The sequence below is a fragment of the Cricetulus griseus genome, chromosome 4 (genome assembly GCF_003668045.3).
Source record: "Cricetulus griseus strain 17A/GY chromosome 4, alternate assembly CriGri-PICRH-1.0, whole genome shotgun sequence".
NCBI lineage: Eukaryota > Metazoa > Chordata > Mammalia > Rodentia > Cricetidae > Cricetulus > Cricetulus griseus.
In genome coordinates this window covers 177,267,914-177,281,435 of record NC_048597.1, presented here as the reverse complement: position 1 = coordinate 177,281,435, position 13,522 = coordinate 177,267,914, and the positions used below count along the sequence as shown (strand labels likewise).

The 13,522-nt window shown below is 46.2% G+C and overlaps 1 long non-coding RNA gene across 2 annotated transcripts; it reads right to left on the bottom strand.

Moving 5' to 3' along the window:
* Positions 1-1,022: 1,022 nt before the first annotated feature.
* LOC113835199 lies at positions 1,023-8,885 on the bottom strand. Of its 2 annotated transcripts, none has more exons than XR_004769486.1 (5): positions 8,770-8,885; positions 8,089-8,178; positions 6,584-6,702; positions 3,211-3,302; positions 1,023-1,102 (listed from the first exon to the last, which is right to left on the bottom strand). It is a non-coding gene; the product is annotated as an uncharacterized LOC113835199 (long non-coding RNA). The 2 variants fall into 2 exon arrangements; XR_003484579.2 differs by having other exon boundaries at positions 1,024-1,145.
* Positions 8,886-13,522: the final 4,637 nt, after the last annotated feature.

The following is a 13,522-nucleotide window of genomic DNA, read 5'->3' as shown; positions in this document are numbered from 1 at the left end:
TAGCTCAGGCTAGGCTCAAACTCCCTGGAGGATGACCTTGAACCCTTGATCCTCCCACTTCACCTCCTAACCTTCCACCAAATGCTGGGTTGACAGATGTGCCCCACCGTATTGGCACTCGCTGCTTTTGCGTGTGGCGAAACCGGACAGTAATCAGGAGAGTGTATTTCCTTAAACAAAACAAAACTTGAAATCTAAGATTACTACTCCTATATTAGCAGCATTGCCGATATGAATCTAAATCCTGCAATTCTTGCCTTCAATTCATAATGCAAATTAACCTGCCAAATGACTTAAAGCACCTTTGTCGCCCCACCTTTGCTGGGCCCCCGTTGTCAGTTGAAAAAAATAACCTCTCCATTTTGGAGACAATCACAAGTCAATTCCCCCAGCTACTGACCAAGTACACTGTCATCTAAAACCACCATAGGCTCCTCACTAACTTGTTGACAGTTGCTTCCACTCACAATCAATGCAAGCTACTTCAATCAATCATGCGAGGCTCCTAGTGCAAGGTTCCTAGACTGGTGGTCTAATCACAGATTAGTGCCAAAAGGCCAGTCAATAACGTACACACCCCTCAAATCCCAACCACACTCACAGGAAAACCATGAGTTTCAACCTTCTGTGCACAGTCAACTTAGACTGCAATCAATAGAGACTGGGTTAGCCTTTAATCCTAGCACCTAGGAGGCCAGGCCAGGTGGATCTCTGTGAGGTGAAGTCCAGCTTGGTGTACACAGCTCCAGGCCAGCCAGGGCAACACTGTGAGACCCTGTCTCAAAGGCAGACAGAAGAAAGAAGCAAAGGTAGAGGAGAGAGGGAGAGAGAGAGAGAGGGAAGAGAGGAGGAGGGAGAGAAAGAGAAGAGAGAGGAAGGAAAGAAGGGAGAGGAGAGGGAGAGAACGGGAGAAACGAGAGAGGAGAGAGACAGAGAAAGACAGAGACAGAGACAGAGAGTCTTAGACCACAGAGGTCACCTCAAATCACCCATTCAGTTAAAGTTCAGCAAACAGCTACTCACTATGTGTTTCTGGCATGGATAGGCGTCCAGGAATACTCCACAATGGGCTAGGCAATGTATCCACCTTGGATGTCACAATCTGGTCAGAAACAGGCCATCACAATACGAGGTAAGTATTCAGTCTGAGGGACACCAAAGAGAAAGTAACATGTAGAAGGGACATTTTGAAGGGTGGAGAGTACTCCAATGTTCAGTGATCACCAAGACCTCCATTTCTCAAGCCCCAAATCTCAAGTGACCCTACCTATCAGACCCAATGATTCTATTGCACAAACTTTTAATTTTTAGATCATGAGAATGCCAAGATAATATAGAAGATGGAGCTATCAGACTAAGGGTTTTTTTTTTGTTTTGTTTTGTTTTTCACCAAAATTGCAAGTGGTAAAAGAACTGTCTTGGTTATCATTAGATACTTAGACAGGACTGCTCTTCCTCTACCTTGCTGGGCAGTGGTGATGCACGCCTTTAATCCCAGCACTCAGGAGGCAGAGGCAATCGGATCTCTGAGTTCAAGGCCAGCCTGATCTACAGAGCTAGTTCCAGGACAGTCAGGGCTACACAGAGAGAACTTATCTTGAAGCTGTGCCCCCCCCCAACAAATCCACTACCTTTTTACCCCTAGCTATTCATAACCTACTTTTTCAAGTTCAAGTCAGGTTAGTTCTTACATTAGTATGTAACAGAAGTGGACTATTAAGCCTAGTTCCACCCACCTGACCAGCTCTCCTGGCCCCAGAAGAGAGTGCCTCAGCTTTGCCAGCCCATCCTGAGCAAGTTACCCTGAGTCTGAAGGACACTGTCTGATTAATCGGTTAGCAAATACTGAGAGCACACTATGTCAATAATCAACATCAACCATTTACTAAGCATTTTTGTGTGTGTGTGTGTGTCTGTGTGGAGGCAGATGGTATGCATGTGTGTGTACATGTTCCTGTATGTGCAGGTCCACCTGGGGTATGTGTGTATACATGTAGAGCCAAAGGACAACCTGAGGTGACATTCTTCAGAGGTCAGCTACCTTACTTGCTTATTTATTTACTAAGACAGAGGGTTTTGGTTTTTTTTGGTTTGGTTGGTTGGTTTAGTTTGGTTTTTCGAGACAGGGTTTCTCTGTGTAGCTCTGTAGACCAGGCTGGCCTCGAACTCACAGAGATCTGCCTGCCTCTGCCTCCCGAGTGCTGGAACTAAAGGCATGAGCCACCACCACCCAGTGAGACAGTGTCTTTTATTGACCAGGAATTACAAAGTAAGCTAAGCTGGTGGGGTCAACAAAGTCCCTGGGATCACCCACCTTCCAGAGCTGGTTTTGCCAGTATGAGCAAACCAGCACTGATATTTTTTGTTTTTGTTTTGGCAAGCACACTCAAGTCCTGGCACTTGCAAGGTGAGCACTTCACTAACTAAGCCTTCTTCGCAGCTCCTAAAGCATTAATTTTCACAGAAGCTTTTAATTTTTATTTTATGGTGAAGAGAATTACTGTGCATGTTAATATTTATACAGGACCTATATGCAGCAGGAAACTTGCTTGATTTCAAAGCTGTCGGGTTAAGTTAGAATTCACATCCAAGGTTGCCTAGATTTACATGAGAGGAATCAGAAGCATCTGCCACAGTTTGCAATTTCAGAAGTGACCATCTTTATGCATCCAGGCCAGTAAGTGAAAATACCACGGGGATGGGGACCACCTTCCTCTACCTATACTGCCCTGTACAACTGCCCCTATTTAAATTTCAATTAACAATAAAATAGGGTTTTTTTTTTTTTGTATAGCTCTGTGGTAAATGCTGGCCTAGAATGTGTGAGACTCTGGGTTGGATCATCCCTCCCCAAACCAAATGCCTTATGGTGCAACAGGGTAAGACAAACCTAAACTGATCTGCTTGCCAGATCTGCCCTTGTGGCTTTAACTACTTCAGTCTTCAGGAGCTCTTTCTGGCCTGTGTGAAAATCAGGGTAATGGTGCCAATGACCAGCTGGATAATATAAGTGACATGGTGGTCTAGAAGGTATCTCGAAAAGGTAAACCTAACCCTACTGATCTCTAGAAATGACAAGAGTGATGATGTCCTTGAATGCTTACTGATGCAAAAGAGAATAAGGCAGAAAAGGATAAGAGGAAGGATACATTTCTACAAAACTAGGACTTCAAAGGTGTGTGCTCCTTTTAGCATTTGTTTTCCCTCTACCTGCTCTATCCAAGGCTGGCTGGTCCAGGCCAAGCAGCTCCACACCTATCATTGGCTGTTTGTTCAGGCTCTTCAGGATGAAAGCTCCAAGACTGTAAAAACAAAAAGGAATTACTATATCATCAAATCTTTTGACCTTCAACTCTTGATCCTCCTGCCTCTCCCTCCCAAGTGTGGGATCACAGGCATGCACCTGGCCTTTGCAATACTGGGGATTAAACCCAGGACTTCATGCTTGCTAGTTAAGCATTTTGCCAGCTGAGCCCCACCCCCTCAGCCCTAAAATCCATTTTTTAAAATCTTTATTCAAGACTGGCCTTGAAGTTGCCATGCAGCCAAAAATGACCTTGATCAACCTGCCCCCACATCTCAAGTGTGAGATTACAGGTGTACACCACCATGGAGACTATTTCATTTTGAGATGGGTTCTCACTGTGAAATCCAGGTGGCCCAGAACTCTTAAGCTCTGTTGATCATTCTGCCTCAGTCACCAAGATGAGAGCCACCACACCTGACTTGAACCAGAAATTTTAAGAGGTGAGGGAATTGAACACTGAAACTGGGATTAATCCAGGAGTCAGGCTTGAGACCAGGGTTCTTGGTCAAAGGCAGAACACTATTTTAGACCAACAGGAAGAACACAAGTAGTGGTTCCCACCACCCTCCCGGCCCAAGGAAGCTAGAAATGACGTGATTACTACCATCTGTCCCTCTGAGAGCCTGAGAGCCTTTTGAGAGGGCTGGCTTGGTCCAGAGGGAATTTGACCTTGACACAAGTGAAGGAAGACACTGGTGGCTGCTCTACCCTGGAGAAGAGACAAAATGAAGGGAGAGGACATGTTCCCCAAGGGAGGTCTCCTAGAAATGAAGAGGCCTGAACATGAGTCTGCCCAGGAGCAGGGCAGCCAGAGGTCAGAGTCCAAGGCCTACTGAAGACCTGTCCTGGCCTTGGGCTCCAGGCACTGTGCCCATTCTCTGATCTGCCACATTGTTCAGCAATTTCCTCCTCTGAAAGTAGAGGGGGGAGCAGTGGGGGAGCAGGGCTTGTATGGCCAAGAGTAAATGGAGCAGAGTGGGGTGGGGCTTCCACAGGGAAGGGGCCTCGGTTCATTCCCATGACTGGCTGCCCTTCCGGATGCTTGGGACTGTGGGACTTCGTGGGAAAAGGTCTTGGTAGTGCTAAGTACAGTAACTATGAGTGTGTGTGTGTGTGTGTGTGTGTGTGTGTGTGTGTGTGTGTGTGTCCCCGAATGTGCATCTGGCACGTTTTCCCCTTTAGACATAGGACACCGCCCTTTGAGAACTAGTTACCAGTGTATATTCCCACAGGGCTCTGTCCTGAGAGAGGCATGGAAACCAGCCTCAAAGCCTGGAAGGCACACAGAGAACCACAGGACCAATTCTCTGGGGGATCTCTTGGCTCCGGGCAAATATGGATCACCTGACTTCCCTTGGCTAACAAGGAAGCTTCTAGAACTTCCGAGCTTCCCAGCAGAACTCTATTACTAGGTGGATGTTGAAAAGCAGATGGGAACTGATGGGGGCCAGGAGCCAATCAGCCAGCCATTTCCATCTATGAGGAAGCCTAGAACCTTTCATAACCAATCAGACAGCAGGGCCAAGCACAAGCCCATAGACAGAGGCCCAATGCTCACCCTTCAAGCAAAAAGCTCTAAAATAACACCACAAAACAGTAGCACCCAGGCCAAATGCAGCTCCAGCCCCAGCTTGCTTGACCAACACAATGTTTAAGAACTTTTTGAGCCAAACATAGATTTCACACAGTAATCTACAATCTAACAAAAATAAATATGGCTAAGATGAGTATGGTGGCTCATGCCTTTAACCCTTGCACTCAGGCAGATCTCTGTGAGTTGGGAGGCCAGCCTGGTCTACACAGTGAGTTCTAGGCTAGCCAAGGCTACATAGTGAGACCCAGTCTCAAACATCAAAATAAAGTTACAATAAAAATAAAGCCAACATTGAACAACCCCCACCCCCACCCCTACCCCCAGCACTGTATGTAATTCAGGCACTCAGGAGGCTGAAGCAGGAGAATTCTGAGGTTGAGCTTGGGCGGCATGATGAGACACTGTTTCAAGCCCATTAGTGGGGTTTCCACATGCCTTTAATCCCAGCACTTGGGAGGCAGAGGCAGGTGGATCTCTATGAGTTCAAGGCCAGCCTGGTCTATAGCTTGAGTTCCAGGACAGCCGAAACTACACACAGAGAAACCCTGTCTCAGGATTAATTTTTAAAAAAATTAAATAAACAAAACCTGTTTCAGAAAACCACAGCAGAGGCTATGGATGCAGCTCAGCTGATAGAGCACTTGCCTAACATTCGTGAAGCTTTGAATTTGATCCTCAGCACCAATGTTGCTAAAATTCCTTCCCAAGGGCAGACATAAGCAACGTGGATCACTCTTCCTAAGGTCACAATGGCAAAAAGAGGCACAGCCGCAGTGGAGTTCACTCCAGGAAGCTGCTAAGTTTCTTGAGCTTCCTGAGCACAGGTGAAGGATTATTCCTCCTGTCATAAGTCTTCACCAAGATGAGAACTTCATAGGTGAGTAGCCACATGGAGCCCCCTTTCCTAGTCTTCCCCAGCCTACACACTCTAGAACCATGGTTCTCAACTCCCTAATGCTGCAACCCTTTAGCACAGTTCATGTTGTGGTGACCTCACAACCATAAAATTATTTCACTGCTACTTCATGACTATGATTTTACTACTGCCACGAATCATAATGTAAATGTCTGATATGTGACCCCTGAAGGGGTCTCAACCCACAAGTTGAGAACCACACTAGGTAGAGTTGCATACAGCTGGGAGTGGCTGGATACTCAGATGAGGGTCTATGACCCTCCCTGCCCCTCTGTAGCTGGCTGTGGTGGCACACGTCTTTAATCTCAGCACTTGGAAGGCAAAGGCAGGCAGATCTCTGAGTTCAAGGCCCCCATGGTCTACAGACTTCCAGGACATCCAGGGCTATACAGAATAATCCTGTCTCAAAAACCCGAAAATAAATAAATATAAGTCCAGCTGGGCCAATCCTTTTGAAAGAGGGCACAGGTGAACTCCCAAAGATAATGATGGCTTTGCTCAAAGAAAATTCACTCACAACAACCAGGTAAACCGTGAGTGATGACAAATGCTGAGACTGGGGAGATGGGACAGGAAGATCAGAAGTCCGGGGTCATGCTTGGTCACATATGAAGTTCAAAGTTAACCTGAGCTACATGAAACTTTTTCTTAAAAACAATGCAACAAATAAACAAAACTAAACTACTGAGCTTGCAGTTGATCTGACTGAGTGGTAAATATCTACTCTTGAGGCTGGCGCAAGGGCTCAGTGGTTACAAGCACTCACCTCTCTTGCAGAGGACCAGAGTTTGATTCCCAGCACCCACATCAAGCAATTCACAACTGCTTGCAACTCCAGCTCCAGGCAGATCCAACACCCCTGGCTGCCACTGGCACCTGCATTCACTTGTACAAAACCACATGCACAATTAGAAACAGATCTTTAAACATAACAAGTGAGTGTCTACTCTTTTCAGAGTGCTTGGGCTACCCATTTGTCCATTTTGCCACAGTCTACACCACATTCCATTATCCCCATCACTTGAAACAGAGTATGAGATACTCTTGCTCATTACACTGCCATGATCATTACACTTTGTCTTGGTCAAAAGTTAGGACGCAAGCCAGGCGGTGGTGATGGCACACGCCTTTAGTCCCAGCACTCAGGAGGCAGAGACAGGAGGATCTCTGTGAGTTCCAGGACAGTCAGGGATACACAGAGAAACCCTGTCTTGAAAAACAAAAACAAAACAAAAAAAGAAAAGAAAAGAAAAAGTTAGGACACAAAACCAGGTGTATTAGTACACCCCATCCCAGTATTTGAGATGTGGAGGCAGGAGGATCCGGAGTTCAAAGTTATCCTCAGCTACAGAATTACTTTGAGGCCCACCTGGGCCACTGCTTCAAAACAACAAACAAAAACAAACATGACTGGCCGGGTGTTGGTGGCGCACGCCTTTAATCCCAGCACTCAGGAGGCAGAGGCAGGAGGGTCGCTGTGAGTTCGAAACCAGCCTGGTCTCCAGAGCGAGTGCCAGGATAGGCTCCAAAGCTACACAGAGAAACCCTGTCTCGAAAAACAAAACAACAACAACAAAAAAAACATAATCAGCAAGATAGGTCATCAGGTAAAGCCTGACAATGTGAGTTCAATTCCCATGGGGAACATGCATGGGTGGAAGTCAGAGGACCTACTCTCTGTCCTTTACCAAGTCTCCTCAATTACAAGCACAATCATATGCAGTTTCACACTCAGTCTTTCAATCATTTGCTTCAAGTGTACCCTAATTTTTTTTATCATATATGCATCCAAATCATGTGTGTTGGCTCACACCTCTAATCCCAGCACTTGGGAAGCTAAAGAAAGATCACCTTGAGTTCCTGACCAGCGTGGGCTACGATATGAGAACCTTTAAAAAAAAACTGATACAATCCACCACCACCTCATACCACACACGCATCAAGACAGTGTCTCTACAGACCCTAGCTGTCCTGGAACTCACTATGTAGAGCATACTGGCCTCAAACTTAGAAATCTGATTGCCTGTGCCTTCCAAGTGCTGGGTTAAAGGTTACCTGACCATGCCTGGCACAACAATACAATTTTTAAAGGGCATGGTAGTACATGCCTCTAATCCTAGCACTTGAGGTATGAAGGCAGGAGTATCACGAGGAGTTCAGTCATCATCCTCAGTTACACAGTGAGTTCAGGACCAATGTGGGCCTTGTGAGATCCTATCTCAACTACCCAACCCCAGCCCTAAAAGACAGAAAACAAACAAATGTACCCACCTGTAAATAACAATCATATTCAACATCCCTGCTCGAAGACATCCAAAAGCATCCTTAGAAAGCCAGGTTCGGTTCTTCCTCAGGTCAGTACTGATTTGGGTAAAGACAAGAGGTTTAGATAGCATGGTCTTTGTGCAGGGCTCTTTGCCAGCTATAGAAAGTTACTGTGGAAGGATTGGGGGTGGGGGTGGGACTGCCAAGCACAGGTGGGGACGGCTTAGCACTTGAAGGCAAATTTTTGTCTGTAGACTTCACTGCACAGAATGAAAACTACGGGTTCTTTTGAACTGCAGGTGCAAAGCAACAAGCTCAACACAGGTTCAACACACACAATAGATTTCAGGTTTTTTTCTGTTTTGTTTTGTTTGTTTGCTTGCTTGCTTAGTTACCAACAACCAGAATTAGGAACTTTTACATTAAATTCTGAGTGTCTTTCTATAGAAAAAATATTAAGCCACATGTCATAGTTAGGGTTTCTATTGCTTTAAAGAGCACCACCATGACCACAGCAGCTCTTATAATGGAAAACACCCTCACCCTCCAAGACAGGGTTTCTTTGTGTAGCCCTGGCTGTCCTGGAACTCACTCCGTAGACCAGGCTGGCCTCAAACTCATAGAGATCTGCCTAGTGTGTGTGTCACCACTGCCTGTCAGGAAAACATTTAATTGGGGTTGGCTTACAGTTCAGAGGTTTAGTCCATTATCAAGACAGGAAGTATGGTGACATGCAGCTGTGTGTTCTACATCTGAATCCATAGGCAAGAGGAAGAGACATTGGTTGCTCCACTAGCCCTGACTTGAGCTTCTGAGACCTTAAAGCCCGCCCCTAGTGACACACTTCCTCCAACAAAGCCACACCTCCCAATAGTGCCAATCCTTTCTAAGCATATTCAAACCATCACACACACATAGGTTCCCCACCCTGCTGAGCAGCTGGGGCTGAGAACTGTTTACCATGAATCCTGTCACTCAGTCACCACTGTTCCCTCAGCCTTATCATCTCTGGCCCCTACAGACTCGGTGTGTGCAACTCTTGACCAAGCCTAGAATTTCATAGAGAACAGGGCGGTACATACCCAAACTGGAAAACATCTAGACATTCAGCTCTTGACTCAGAGCAGCTCCACCAAGCAATAATGGCTTACCTTTGGAAACTTCAGAAACATGAAAATGATTGCCCAGGGCATCTCATTGTGCCTTCAGAACATTCCCATTATTTTTGCTGGGTAAGGACTCCCATAGAAGTTGGGTCCCCTGAAGACACATGCCCAGAGATGGAAAGAGGCTTGCCAGCCAGGTAGTGATGACACACACCTTTAATCCCAGCCCTCTGGAGGCAAAGGCTGGCGGATCTCTGTGAGTTAGCCAGCAAAGTCTATAGAGGGAGTTCCAGGACAGGCTCCAAAGCTACACAGAGAAACCCTGTCTCAAAAAACAAAAGTGAAGTAGCCAACTAGGTGGCATATGTTAGGTACTACTAAGTGCCCTTGACTGTGACAATGGCATGACCTATGCCCTAAAGGAGCTTCTGGCCTAGGCAATGTCCAGGAAAGGTTTACAAAGTGATGTCGTGAAACAGGGGTGGCTGGAAGGGGAAATTCTAAATTTCAGCTACCAGGGGTGTCTAGCTCTCTCATTCCAGTGGGCACAAAGTCTACCAGCTACACCAAATATAAACTCTGGGAGTATCAGCTGTGGTTAGAAGGCAGATGGCCACTAATTACTAAAAACATTGAACCAGTGCACTAGAAAGAAACTGAGGTCACTGAGTTGACTTTTGAGCTAAAATCTCAATATGTTACCCAGATGGCCTGTTACTAACAATGTCAACCAGAGTAGCCTTGAACATGATATGATCTCTCGGTCTTTGCATCCCAAGTGATGGGATTACAGGCATGAGCCGACATACCCCACTGTGCTGTGGACACCTGAGTTTTGTATCAATTATGTATATATGAATGATCTTGGACTTGGACATAGCTCTCGGCCCCTTAGAGTTGAAGCTCCTCTAACCATAAGTTGAGGTTGCCGAATGAATCGGTCATCTTGGGGTCTAACACTGATCCCTAGGATCAGTGATTTGTGTAACAGTCTAGAATGAAAAACATGCACATATTTGTAACTGACTGCCTAACTCTGAGCTTTGGAGCAGGGGCCAAGACAGCTCAGGTCCAGGTCAAGTCTGTCCTGGAGGATCCCAAGGAAAACAGCCAAATAGCTTTGAGCTCTTTCACCAGAAGAGGGCACCACAGCCCCATGGTCTAGATAATGCCTCAGCTATTAACAGCACAGTGAAAGGAACAGAAAAACTGAAACCTCACCTTTACACCACCAGGTGATGAACAAGGGCCAGAGATGAGACACAAGCACAAGTGGGCATAGGATGGAGGCAGGATAAGAAGACAGGCGTGGCTGTAAGCCTAGCACCCAAAGGTAGGAGCATGAAAGGCCAAGGTCACCTAGAGTTACACAGTAAACTCAAGTTCATCCTGGGTTCACATGAAATCGTCTCAACAACAAAAAACCAACTACCAAAACCCAACTAAACTAAAAAGAACAAGTGGCAGCCAGGCGTTGCTGGTACACACCTTTAGTCCCAGCACTCGAGAGGCAGGGGCAGTCGGATCTCTGTGAGTTCAAGACCAGCCTGGTCTACAAGAGCTCTAGTTCCAGGACAGCCTCAAAAGCCACAGAGAAACCCTGTCTGAAAACGCACCCCCCCCAACCCACCCCCCCAAAAAAACAAGTGGCTTCCTGTGGCCACAGAGTCTGCCACGTCTACAGACACAGGAAAGAACACGTAGGGTAGGGTCACTCTGAGGTTTCCTGTGAAGGACAAGGCACTGGCATCTTTTGTGAACACAAGTCAATATCCTGACCTGAAGGCACAAGGAAGAAGCCAAAATCCAGAGTGGGCTTGTTTCCAAATGCCTGACTGTGGCCATCAGCAAATGGTGAATATATCAGATATATACGCAAATACACATTAGGGAGTGCAGTCCTGGGGAAATTCTTAGTGAAGATGTTAGCTCTGGCTTTTGCACCTTGCTCCTCTTGAACAAATGGCACCTCTACTCCAACTCTTTCTTTCCTGCAGAGCCGATTTCCAGGTGATAAGATTCTGCAGATTCTAGGAAGGTGAATCTGACTTTGGATAGAAACAACCACTAACTCAAGTGACCCTTTCCTGGGATGCCAGGACTACATTATCACAGTCAGCCTGGCGTGGCTGGGAAGACAGGTGGGAGAATGGCAGCCAGAGAGAGAAGACTTTTGGACCATCCGCCTAACTCTCCCATTCCTGGGTATTCCTCACTTGAACAGCTCAGCCATCCAGGTCCCTGACTGTACACTGAGCCTCATTCCAACTTGCACCAAGTGCCAGGTCCATTGGAGCAGTGTGTTCTGTGAGAAGAGCACCTGGTGCACACACTGAGGGCCTTGTTTGACCGACGGCACCCACATGCCAGTTCACAACTCCAGTTCGAGGGGATCGGACATCCTCTTCTAGCTTCCACAGGCACATACATGGTACATATAAACATGCTCTCAAAACACAAATACACATAAGATTTCTTTACAAAAATGTGTGTGCCTAAGTATATATGTTTTTTTTTTTTTAATATATGCATTGGTTCTTTGCCATGGGTGTCAGGTCCCCTGGAACTGGAATTACAGACAGTTGTGAGCTGCCATGTGGGTGCTGGGAATTGAACCCAGGACCTCTGAAGAGCAGTCAGTGCTCTTAACCACTGAGCTATCTCTTCAGCCCCTGTAAATGTATTCTTTATGCAGCTGCCCAAGCTTCCAGGAGAGAGTTTGGAGTTACAAGTGGTTGTGCAACACCTGATGTGGATGCTGAGCACAGAACCCAGGTTGTCTGTACTAGCAATTGCTCTCAGCTGCTGGTTGCTTATGGATTTGAGGCAAGGTCTCCTGCTAAACCTGATGCTTGCTGGTGCAGCTCCTCAAGATAGGCCTCTTATCCTAGGACCCCTTTTCTGCCACCTCGATGCTAGGATTACAGTGGACCTCCACAGCCATCCAGTTTTTTACGTGGGTTCTGGGGATCTGAACTCTGGTCCTCATGCTTGCAAAGCAAGCGTTTGCCCATCAAGCCATCTCCCTCTGTGGGATTTTTCTTTTCTGAGGGTTTTGGGGTTTTGTTTTAGCTTTTTTTTTTTTTTTTTTTTTTTTTCTTTTTTTGAGACAGGGTTTCTCTGTGTAGCATTGGCTCTCCTGGAACCCACTCTATAGATTCACCTGTGTTGGGATTAAAGGCATGCACCACCACCACTCAGCTCTCCCTCATTGGAAGAAAAAAAAAAAAATCAGTGGGGGTAGATGTATGCCACCATGTACATAGTAGAGGTCAGAGGACAATTTGAAGGAGTTGGTTCTCCTTTTCCACTATGTGGATCCCAAGGATAAAATTCTGGATGTCAGGCTTGGTAGCAAGCACCTTTACCTGCTAAAGTTCCCATGGGAGCTTTTATCTTCAGTTTCCATAGCTACAAAAAGTAGATGAAAATACCTTTCTTGCTTCAAAGGACATTTACAGTGATCACGAGAGACAGCGTATGCACCCACACCACATCAGGACAGGAATGTGTGATCCTCTTCCTCCTGCTGGTAGAATCCTGAGATCCCCAGAGGCTTCTCACAGGGTGTCAGGTCACTGGTGACACTAAGACAGAGGCAGCCAAATCTCTTAGTTTGAGGCCAGTCTGATCTACATAGCAAGTTCCAAGGAAGCCAAGGCCACACAGTGAGCGAGGCTGTCTCAAAACAAAATGAAGGGTATTAGGATGGTCGAGTAGTCTAAGGGGCCAGACTCAGGTTCTGCTTCTTCTTCAGTGGCTTGTAAGAAGGCCAGGGTGCGACCCAGTGGTAGAGAGTGCCATATACAAGGCCTTGCACTGACCTTCTGCAGCCTCTCCTCTAAAAGGTGTTCTGGAATAATCTTTTTGTACAATGTGAAGATTTGTTACTTGGACTGGTTTAATAAAAAGTTGAACAGCCAAGAGCTAGGCAGGATTTTGGGGCAGAGAGGATGCTGGGAAGAAGGGAAAAGATGCAGAGAGTCACAAGCTAGAGACAGAGGAAGCAGCAGGGGCAGTACAGAGTAAAGGTAGTGAAGCCACGAGACAGAAAGTAAATGAACAGAAATGAGTTAATTTAAGTTATAAGAGCTACTTAGAAACAAGCCTAAGCTATTGGCCAGGCTTTTATAATTAATAAGTCTCCATGTCATGACTTAGGAGCTGGAAGGAAGGACAGAAAAATCCATGTACAAAAAATGAGTAGTTAGCACAGAGTGAAAACATCTGAGGCTATACTCTAATGATTTCTGGGCCTCTGACCCATTTTACCTTCCTCTTTCTCCCAAGTAGAACATTAGATGAAAAATCAAAAACAGGGGATGCAGAGATGG